Here is a 12,513-nt window from a genome sequence, read left to right as displayed (position 1 = left end):
TATTTGTTTTCTCTTTTCAGGGTTGCACTTATCTTGGGTACTATCGTCTTTGCAATGTTCCACTTCCCTAGTGATGGTTATTTTTTTTAATTGCAGGATCAGGGTTTGTGTTGGTTCCGTTTAATTTCTCGTTATCTCAATGAATTGCAACAAATGGAATCTTTGGTTGATGCATGTCAAAACAATGATCCAATTGATTGATGGTGGTTTTTTGGTGAGGACACTCTTAGTTACCCACATTTGCCATATGACATTTTGATTTATAAATATGAAATCATGAATCTTATCTAAAATGCATCGTCCATGATATTTTTGGTCAGGAAACCTTTCTACTGCAAATATGTTATTTTATTCTGATCATTGATAATCATTACACAATCATTTCTCTTATTTAGTAGAAAATAGTTCCACCCTTAGATCATGGACGAAGCACTCAAACATAATAGTATAATATTGAGAGTCTAATAATAATGCGAACCGTTTGCAATGACCAACTATTTACATGTTATACACCTTGATGTGCCATCACTGTGTAGCCTTTCTCTCATTTCGAAGATGATATTACGGGTATATGTTTTTTTTCTTTTGGTTTTAATTGAATTGTAAAAATATCAAAGTGGGAAATTGTGAAGCCTTTCTTCATTTCGAAGATGATATTTGCGGTAAATTTTCTATTCTTCAGGACATATGATAGGTAAACAAATTGTGAATAGATCATATATAACTCATTCACAATTGTAAGATTTTGAACTTAGGTGGAGAGGGTGTCAATTTTTTCTTTCAACTACTCTTAAGCTACACCCAATTGACTCTCCTAGATGTCCTTACATAAATATGGTTTATATGTATGGTAAAGTTCATGGTTTACATCTATGGTCAAGTTGCCAATAAGGAAACGTACTTGTCAAATTCAAAGCACCTTTTCAATTTTAGTAAGTTTCTTCTGACCGCTCTTTGCTATTATTGCCTTTTAATGTATCGATAGAAGAAAGTGAAACACTTGAGCTCGGGATGGGGAACTAACTTGGGAACTAATTTCAATTCTCTCAACTAACTTGGGAAGATTAATATCATTAAGCAACTGGACCTCGTTAAACAAGATGTTTATAAGCGATATGCATTAGGAGATCAAGAAAGGAAGGTTAATATTATTTTAAACAATTGGACCTCGTTAAACTACAAGCGATGCCAAAAGATGTTTATAAGCGATACGCATTATGAGATCACGCACATTATGAACCAGGTATGTGTTGCCAAGAGATGTTTATGAGCGATAAGCAATTATGAGGTCATGCACATAATGAAACAGGTATGTGACTACCTTTCTTAACATGATATATCAAGGCTAAGAATCAAAATAGCTTTTGGCACTTCTAATACATGATTTTCTAAACTGGAACTCTCTCAATACATCTGCCTTTGAAGGAAGAAACTCAGATTAGTATGGATCTTGTTCATGACATGTTTATTGATCTCCTTATGGCTTTGTTCTTTATCGGGATCTAGTTTCCATTATAGGATTTACATTTGCGTCTGAGGGCTGTAAAGCGGGGATGGTAATATTTCCTTATTGGGGTTGTATTCCTCTAGGGTAGGGTAAACTAGCCGGGTTTGTGGGTAGGATATTGGAATACAAAATGCCAGTAGTTTGTCTGCCTTGATGTTGATAGGGTAACGTTCATCTATAGTAAATGGAGATATTGTCCTAAAAAATTTTGCTCATTGCTTTCCATGGTTATACTTTTTTTATTAAGAACCGGAATAGATTGATCTTAGCTCTGTATTTAGGAAGTTTTGAAAGGGATCAATCTCTTTGGGTTCAAATCTTTCAAATCTTTTAGCATCTTGAGAGATTTGATCCATTACATCATTTAGGATCTATGTTCACTATAATTATATTCACTCTAATGATAGATTGTTCACAAGCTTTCCTGTTGCAATGAGTGCCAACTATTGTTGCTAAATATATTATATTTTAGTTCACCTTCATCATTATGAGAGGGGTGGGGAGGAGTGAATAAATATTGTAAATGTTATATAGCGAAGGCTCTGTTTTTTCTTTGGTTCATTCTCGTTTTAAGTAGGGTGGGGACATAATCATTTGTGTCAAGGAGGGGTGGGATGACGATGACGAGTGAAAAAATATTTTGAGTGTCATTTAATTATTGTTTTTGTTTTTAATCGTATAAATTAATTGCATTGAATGCTTAGTTAAGAAACTATTATAAATAAAACCAATTTAGTACTGTCATACAAAAATATAATGTAATAATACCAAGTTACAAAGAAAATATGAAGTATAAAATATAATGTAATAATACCAAGTTACAAAGAAAATAAAATTAAACAATAAAGATTGGAACAAACATCCTCATCAACACAAGTCTAAACAATAACCACACATTGTCATTAAAATAACCATAAATAATAATAAAAGATTTAACGTTTTTCGCATCATTAAAAATATTATATGCATGGTTATTGGAACAAACATCCTCATCAACACAAGTCTAAACAATAACCACACATTGTCATTAAAATAACCATAAATAATAATAAAAGATTTAACGTTTTTCGCATCATTAAAAAGATTATATGCATGGTTTCATAAATGTAGGAGTTGTAATCATTATTATTCAACTTTGAGGTGCTTCCACATTTTAACAAAATTCCAATTATCATGGTTATTCTTCTAAGTAAGCTCTTTTTGAGATGGATATTTTATTGCTTTTTTAAGTATCATCTTTTTGAGATGATGGATATTTTATTGTTTATTTGCACGAATTGGTTTGAAGGTCATCTTATTGTAGATTTGTTCACTTTTAGGGTTTGCTTATTGTCTTTTACTTGATGGTGTTGTTGGTGAAGCCTTACTCAACTTGTTGAGATGATGTTATGACTTAGTTGGATGAGGTTCAGGGGGCATTCAGATTATTGGACACTTTCATTTCCAAATATACAAGCAACTCAATGAAATGTTGAAGGTTTGTTGCAAGGTGACCCCAAAGTGAATGGCATTGAGGGTGATTGTCCAATCCAATCCCATGTCTCTTCGCTTTTTGTTGAAAGTAGATGGTTCTCGTGTTCCACCAAAGACACGTGATAATGCTATAATCTCAAGATGAACCCTCTAAGTTGCTTTTAAATCACAATGAGCTAAGTACATGGAGCACAATCTCTAAAATTTGTTGATCATAAAACCCAAAGCAGGTTTCTAGCTATGCCATTTGTGTCCATGAGAGGGCATTATTAGATATGGCTTTTTTATGTGCTTTTTTGAAGGTTGTAACGAACGAATTTTCTTGGCAAAATTTCGTGTCATATTGAAATAAGACATTTTGTGATATGTATCACATGTTAGTTTAATTTTATTTTTATTTTTATTATATATCCTATTTTTATAATATCTTTTAGAATATTATATTTGAAGGAAATTTGTTTTGGGAATCAATTGTCCTTCAGTGTAAAATTGTGGTAAAGAATCACTGTTTTGTAGTTAACTTATTTAGAAGAAGACCGAGAAAAATAATGTATGTTGACTCCTTGCTATAACATATATTAAAGCAAACATACAATTTTGAAGATGTTTGTATTATCTTTTGCATTTCATATAGGCGTTCAATGTTTGTATTGAGAACCTTTACTGTTAATTGTAGGTTGGAAGCTTGTGAACGAATTTTAATAGTAATTTTAAATTGTTTGTAGTAGGCATTTTTCGTGAAGAAATTAAGGAAGTTGGGGGGAAATTACAAGTCATGGTCATTGGGAAAATCTCATTTCATTGGTAGGGCATTGGGACATAGTAAAGCTTACGTATTATCAACTCTTAGCTATGCAAGTTAAAATGAAGTTATCTTACGCTAGGAGAATAAAAATGGAGTAAACTAATGATTTAATGTGGGTGTAGGACAAATTGGAGGAATTCACTAGTGTTATCTATTATTTTAAAAAAGCAAGACTTGGAACAAGGGATGAATTTTGCGTTCAAAGGAAGAGAAATTTGGAAGGCTATTCCTCGATGCTTTTTCCCAAGGATTGACTACAAGTTGGTAAAACATATCAACCCTCCTATTTTGATTGGTTTCTAGATGACTAGTGAGGAATTATGATCTACAAATGAAATACATGAGTATTGACATAAAGGTTATTTATAGGAGTGTCCTTAAACTTGTATATATGTCCATAATATGTAGAAAAGTCTCAATGTTGTAAGTAGAGAAGAGCTAGATGGTATAATTAATATGTTACAAAAAATTATTAGAGAAAGAACTCTTTATAGAACTCTAGGTGTTTTTAGTCCAAGATAAATTCTCTTCAATGAGATAAAATTAAATAGGCAAAAGGAAACTTATATACAAAGTGTGTGAACTTGAAAGCAAAAATCCTTATTTAATATAATATGTTGGGTCCCTATAATACTAGTGATTACCCAATTACTATTGTAGTTATACCCCTTATTAATATTGTTGTGCCTCTATTGCCCCCATATTGTTATTATTGTGCTCCATAGAATTCCTCTATTGTTATTTTTGTGGCTTTATATTATTATTGTTAGGTCGGTTGGATTATATTGTGACTCCTTAGACTCCTATATATAGAAATGAGGTTTTGTCATTTGAATCATTTAAGAATTGTTCATTTATGTAATGTAAATGAGGTTGCCTCCTCGAAGAGGCTGAACTCTAAGGCATTGATATATCTTTTCTATATTTTCTTGAGCTGGTTTCATAACATTCGATATCAGAGCTTTGGATTCTAGGGTTTCGCTGCTCCAAACATGTCATCGTGGCATTTTCACTATAACTTTTTTTGTGACGTTTCAAAAGTCGCAAAAAAAACCCATTTGAGAATAAATCACGCTGAACCTTGGGTCTGAATTTCAGAGCTTTTCGCACGATATTTGCGGAGATATGATCTGAGGAAGTTGGTCTTTTTGCAGACTCCTGAATTACATTCAAAACAGGTGACCTGGGGAAAATCATCATAACTTTCTCTCTGGGGATCAGATTGAAATTTCGTAAGAAGGTACATAAAGAGGACGAAATGTAGTTTCTTGTATGCATGTTTCAGATCCAAAGGTTGAAACAGTGACTCGTGGCTCGTCGTACAAGTTCGCTCTACTGAACTAGTATATAAGCAAGTCATTGTGGGAGATTTCACATAACACTTCCTTGGAGAATCCAATTTGGGTCAGACTTGTGGCATTGGAAAGACGACACAAAGGGCTACTACAACTCACAAATTCAGAACTAGATGATTGGAAAGTACAGAGACACATTAGAGGCAATATCGAGCTCCTACAAAGTGAAAAAATGTGTGTAGATTTTCTTAAATTTTTGCTTAAGCTTGGTTTGAAAATTTATTTTGAAGAAATTCAAAGAGCATAGTAGAGCATTATTATCGTTCACTGATGCCCCGAGGAAAGAAAATGCAAACACCTAGTAAGGAACCTGAAAGCTCTAGCATGACTCATGAAGAAGAGGAAGAAATGCAACATGATCAAAATTATAAGACCAAGTGCAACAACTGTCCCTTGCACAAAAAGGAACAGAATCTAAGATGGATGGTTTAAAGAAAGATGTAGAAGCTAAGATGGATGGTTTAAAGAAAGGTGTAGAAGCTAAGATGGACTGTTTAAAGAAAGGCGTAGAAGCTAAGATGATTGACGTGGAAGCTAAGATGGATGATTTGAAGATAGATTTGAAGACAGACATGGACGAATTGAAGATAAATATGAATAAGTTGCTACAAGAAATGGTCCCTAAGGGTGAAAGGGTACTAAAGGAAACTCATGATGAAAACAAAAGAAATGTTAATCATGATTCCATAGACGCTAATGTTGGATCAAAGACTCACCATATTCCAAAAATCGATATGAAGAAGTTTGATGGCAAGGATCTTGCCACATGGATATTACAGATGGAGCAATTCTTCGATATCAATAATGTGCAAAACACATAAAAGGTACGTATGACAACTTTATATTTGGAACCAAATCAGTTTGTATGGTATCAATGACTTTGCTCTCGTAAACCATTTATCACTTGGACAATTTTTACGGAAGAATTGATAGCACATTATGAGGATACAAAAAACAACACTTTTTTTAGCCAATTGATAAGTCTCAAACAAAAGGGTTCAATAATGGAGCACATTGAGGAGTTCCAAAAATTGAACATAAGGGTAAAAGATATTCCAGAGAAGCATATGATTGAGGTGTTTATAGGGTCTTTAAAGGATAATATCCAACATGATGTTCGTCTTTGGGAACCTGATTCATTAGAGAAAGCATTCAGGTTAGCAAGAAAAATGGAAAGCAAAATTATGGCAACCAGGAAGCATACCACTCACAACTATAAAGACGGAAGTGTTGTTGCCTCTAGTCTTCCACAACCTATAAGGTTGACACCACAACAATTGGAAGAAAAAAGAGCAAAAGGGCTTTGTTACCGTTGTGATAGCAAATACACTAAAGGTCATAAGTGTGCTGAGAAGAAATTATTCTACATAGAGTATGAAGAGGAAGAAGAAAATGAGCAAGAAAGGTCAAAGAAGAGGATATACTCCAAGAACAAAGCCTAGATGAAGAACAAATAAATCCGACCATATCTTGTAATGCATTGGCGGGAATTACCACTCCTCAAACCATCAAGATAGAAGGACAAATTAAGAAGAAAAAGGTAATAATGTTGATTGATTCAGGAAGCACCCACAATTTTATTCATTGTAAGGTAGCAAAAGAATTGAATTGCTTCCTATATCCAGTGCCATAATATCAAGCTATCCATGGGAGAATATGTATTGACTAGCCCAATGCTTTCCATTCCAATGGGAGGTGTTGATGTTGTACTAGGAGTCCAATGGCTACAATCCCTGGGTACAATAGCTTTTAATTTTCAAGAACTTTTCATCACATTTTCCACGGAAGAAAATGAAGTTGAATTAAGGGGTATTATAGGGAAACCATGAAAGATAATCAGCTCTAATAGTATGACAAAGCTTCTAAAAAAGGAGCAAAGAGGTGTAATTGCACAATTATGCTCGCTAGATGTTTCCACATCGGAATCATCTATTTCTCCATATCTCCAAAAAGTCCTGGACAATCATTCCAAGGTATTTGAGACTCCCAAAGGTCTCCCACCTGTGCGTGATCATGATCATGCTATTCATCTGATTCCAGGAAGTGTTCCTCTGAACATCAAGCCGTACAGATATCCCTATGTCTAATAGAGTGAAATTGAACGTATGGTTGCAGAAATGCTAGAGGCTGGTATAATTCAACCAAGTCAAAGTTCTTTCTCTACTCCAGTAGTATTGGTGCACAATAAGGATGGCAAAACTTCTAAAAAAGGAGCAAAGAGGTGTAATTGCACAATTATGCTCGCTAGATGTTTCCACATCGGAATCATCTATTTCTCCAGATCTCCAAAAAGTCCTGGACAATCATTCCAAGGTATTTGAGACTCCCAAAGGTCTCCCACCTATGCGTGATCATGATCATGCTATTCATCTAATTCCAGGAAGTGTTCCTCCGAACATCAGGCCGTATAGATATCCCTATGTCCAAAATAGTGAAATTGAACGTATGGTTGCAGAAATGCTAGAGGCTGGTATAATTCAACCAAGTCAAAGTTCTTTCTCTGCTCCAGTAGTATTGGTGCACAAGAAGGATGGATCATGGCACACGTGTCCGAAGTATAGGGAGCTCAACAAGCTCACTATTAAAGATAAGTTCCCCATTCCTGTCATTGATGAATTACTGGATGAATTGCATGGATCAATTTATTTCACCAAGTTGGGTCTTCGTTCAGGATATCATCAAGTCAGAATGAAGACTGAAGACATTTCGAAAACAACGTTTAGAACTCATGAGGGTCATCATGAATTTTTGGTCATGCCTTTTGGCCTTACCAATGCACCTTCAACATTTCAAGGTTTGATGAATTCAATTTTCAAACCATTCCTTAGAAAATGTGTGTTTGTATTTTTTGATGATATACTAATCTACAACAAGTCTTGGAAGGATCATGTTGAACATGTTGACAAGGTGCTACAACTATTGAAGGAGAAACAATTATATGCAAAAAGATCCAAATGTTTCTTTGGAGTCCAGGAGGTGGAATATTTGGGTCATGTTGTGTCTCATGAAGGAGTTAAGGTAGACCCTAGCAAAATTAAACCCATTAAGGAATGGAAAATCCCCACATCCATAAAGCATTTGCGAGGATTTCTCGGGTTGACAGGTTATTATCGCAAGTTTGTTAAGAATTATGGGAAAATAACAACACCTCTAACAACATTATTGAAGAAAGATGCATTTTCATGGACTCCGGAAGCAACAAAGGCCTTTGAACATCTTAAAGAGGCAATGTGCCAAGCACTGGTCTTAACTACACCGGACTTCACAAGAACCTTTATTGTGGAATGTGATGCTTCAGGAAATGGAATTGGTGCTGTTCTAATGCAAGATGAAAGACCTATTGCTTTTGAAAGTCGTCCAATCAAGGGAAAGTTTTTAAGCAAAGCTATTTATGAGAAGGAAATGTTGGCAATATTCCATGCACTTAAGAAATGACGACCCTACCTAATGGGTAGACACTTCAAGGTAAAAACGGATCATGATAGCCTTAAATACTTTTTACAACAAAGATTATCCTCTGAAGAGCAACAAAAGTGGGTCACAAAGATGTTGGGTTATGACTTTGAAATCATCTACAAAAAAGGGAAGCAAAATGTGGTGGCAGATGCACTCTCAAGAAAGGATGAGGATGTGGAAGCATTGTTGTTCGCCATTTCTATTATCCAACCAGATTGGATAAAGGAAGCAAGGGAGGAATGGAAGAATGACGAAGAAGCGTGGGCACTTATTCGAAAGTTACAACAAGATTCCAGTATGTCTAGTACATTTAGCTGGCAAAATGATTCGTTATGGTACAAAGATCGCTTATACCTCTGTAAGAATTCCTAGCTAAAACAAAATATTCTTATGGAATTGCACACTTCTCCCTTAGGAGGGCACTCAGGATTTTTTATAAACTTACCACAGGGTTAAGAAGGAATTTTTTGGGATGGCCTTAAATCAGATATTCAAAAGTTTGTGGCTGAATGTTTGGTTTGCCAACAAAATAAAGTTGAAACAATTAAGACACCGGGTCTATTACAACCTTTATCCATTCCAAGCGAACGTTGGGAGGAGGTTTCAATGGATTTTATCACAGTTTTACCCAAGTCTGAGGGAAAAAGTGTCATCATGGTGGTAGTTGACAGACTTACCAAGTATGCACACTTTTGTGCATTATCACATCCATTTAAAGCCAGTACAGTCTCTACTGCATTTATGGAAACAATTCAAAAGCTACATGGAAACCCAAAGATTATTGTAAGTGACAGAGATCCCATTTTCAACTGGAAATTTTTGGACAATTATTTTCTTGTCTTGGTATTTAGTTAGCTCATAGCTCATCTTATCATCCTCAATCTGATGGGCAAACTAAGATAGTAAACTAATGTTTGGAAGGATATCTTCGTTGCTTTGTATCTGATAAACAGACACAATGGGTCAAATGGTTGCCTCTGGCTGAATGGTGGTATAACATTTCCTTCCATACAACAACAAAAATTACCCCATTTATGGCACTTTATGGGTATCAACCATCATCCATCACATCATGGGTATCAACCATCACCAAAGTATTATGGTCCGTACAAGGTGTTGCAAAAGATTGGTACTATGGCATACAAATTGGAGCTTCCTGCAGCTTCTCGATTACACCCAGTTTTCCATGTTTCATGTTTAAAGTGTTGAAATTTGGTACCGGAGGACAGGTGGTTCTCTTAGGCTTTGATCTTTGGTCTAGGGAAAAGTGTCCAAAAGAATTTAATTTTTCTCCTAAAGTGACTTTATAATTTTATAAAGTTAAATCTAATTTAAAAGTGACTTTAAGTGATAAAGTTATTAAGTCTAATTTTAAAGTGACTTTTATAAAGTCAATGAAAAATTAGAAAGGAAAAGTGACTTTGGAAATAAATGACTAAGTGGGTCTTTATTAAAGTGGGGTGAATTAAAAAATAGAAAGTGAGATTTAAATGAGCATTTAATCTCAGCCATTGATCTAAATCTATTTCAGCCATTGGATTTAGAGATCACCCAAAAGTCACTTTGATCACCCAAAAGTCACTTGGAGTTATATTAAAGGAGGAAAATGAGGAAAATGTCATTCATTCTTTCATGAGCAGATTGGGAGAAGGAGAGCAAGAGAGCAAGAGAGATTTCTGAGCAGGGAGGAGGAGACAGCAGCTTGGCACACATTCCAAGGCAGCAGTTGAGCAGATTTGTACAGCTGATTCAACACATAGTGAAAGACAGATTTTTGCACAAAAATCGAGGAGCAGTTTGCTGATTTTTTTGCACACAAAACGGAGGCCGTACAGCATTTATTGCTGTCCTGTTTGCTGTAATTTCCAGATTGCTGTGAGGCACGGGAAATGAGATAAGTTGTAAATTTGCTTGCTGATTTTTTGCTGAATAATTCTCACTGTAAAAAGGCAATTTTCAGAAATAAAGAAGAGCTCTCAAACTGGTTTTCCGCAAGAGTTGTAGGGGGTTTTTCCAGGGTCAAGTTGACCAAAAATATCAGTGTTTTAATGTGTTTTAATCACTGTTTTTGATTGCTGATTTTTAATTCTGCAATTTCCAGCATTCTGAAAATTTTCCAGAATTTGTGTTTTTCAGCAATTTTTTTTTTTTTTTTTTTTTTTTTTTTTTTTTTTTTTTTTTTTTTTTTTTTTTCAGTCTGTTAAATGTATGGTTATGGGAATGGGCATTTAACTACATGAAATAAGGAGAAACTGAAAACCGGGGTGGGAAAACAGAAATTTCTTCATAAAGAAGGTTATAGGCGACAAGATCCCAGTTCAAACAATATTGCCAGAATTTGACGAGGAAGGAAAATTATATTGGAACCGGAAGCAGTCACAGAAACAAGAACTCGACAGCTACGAAATCGTTCAATTTCAGAGTATCTTATCAAGTGGAAGAACTTATCCGCTGAAGATTCCACATGGGAGGATGAGAATTTTATGCAGAAGTATCCAGTACTACTCAAGCGTTGAGGACAACACTTTTTTGAAGGAGAGGGGCATGTTGGGTCCCTATAATACTAGTGATTACCCAATTACTATTGTAGTTATACCCCTTATTAATATTGTTGTGCCCCTATTGCCCCCATATTGTTATTACTGTGCCCCATAGAATCCCTCTATTGTTATTTTTGTGGCTTTATATTATTATTGTTAGGTCGACTCGATTATATTGTGACTCCTTAGACTCCTATATATATAAAGGAGGTTTTGTCATTTGAATCATCCAAGAATTGTTCATTTATGTAATGTAAAGGAGGTCGCCTCCTCAAAGAGGCTGAATTCTAAGGCGTTGATCTATCTTTTCTATCTTTTCTTGCGCTGGTTTCATAACATAATATGTGATACAAAATTGTGTAAACTATATTTATACACACATTGAAGAACATCAGAGCCCAATTTTTCTTTTTTCTTATATAAGATGGAATATCAAAATTTTAAGTGTAAACTATATTTATAGTAGTCTTTCAAATCAACTCTTTGCAATTAAAATTTAGTGGAATGATTTTGTAGTTACGATCATTCACAAGGATGCAAGCGAAAGATTATATTTCAATGATTCCTTGCTGAGCATGGCTGGTTTGAATGATAAATTTAAATATTTAATTGTGTCTTACAAATAAAGTAAGATAATTCTTTACTATTAAATTGTAGTAGTGTAATCAACTCTTTGCTTTTAAATTATAGTGGAATGCTTTTGTAGTTAAGATCATTCTCAAAGAAGAAAACAAAATAACATATTTCAATGATTCCTAGCTACATATGGGTGGTAAATTTAAGCATGCAAATTTTTAAGGTCCTTTTTCTTGAAGAATGCTTTTGTCACTTTTTACGTTTGGTGTAGGTTCACATGTAGAGATATTGAGAGGTCACTTTAAGGACTTTTGGAATTAATTGCAAGATGTAGGTTGTAGACTTATGAAGGGGATTTTTATTTGTGCATGGCTAATGAATTTGCGCAATGAAATTATGAAGGCCAATGTGATCATAAGGCACATGTAATGGTAAACTATATATTTGGATGATAAGGCATGTCGAAGCATCAAGGCCCTAATTTTACCATAGTCATAACTGCATAAGCAACAACGAAGTCCAATGCACAAAATATGAACGAGAAGTTAACTTGGTGACTCCATGAAGGGATGAAACCCTTGTCTAAAAGGATTTTGAAGTGACTTGTTGTTTGTAAATGTTACAACATCAATTTGCTTTGGATGTAAGGCAAATTGAATTTGTTCATCGTTGTTTTTGTAGTTTTTAAAAAAGAGGAGAAATTGCGCATACCGAGGTAAATAATTTTGAAGGACTACCATTTGAGTTAGTTTTTCTCAAGGCTTCATTACAAGTTGGTAATACATATCATACGTCATTGTC

The sequence above is a fragment of the Pinus tabuliformis genome, chromosome J, assembly GCF_031772625.1.
Source record: "Pinus tabuliformis cultivar Carrire ecotype Pingquan chromosome J, CPIR1, whole genome shotgun sequence".
Lineage (NCBI taxonomy): Eukaryota > Viridiplantae > Streptophyta > Pinopsida > Pinales > Pinaceae > Pinus > Pinus tabuliformis.
This window is presented reverse-complemented; position numbering follows the sequence as displayed.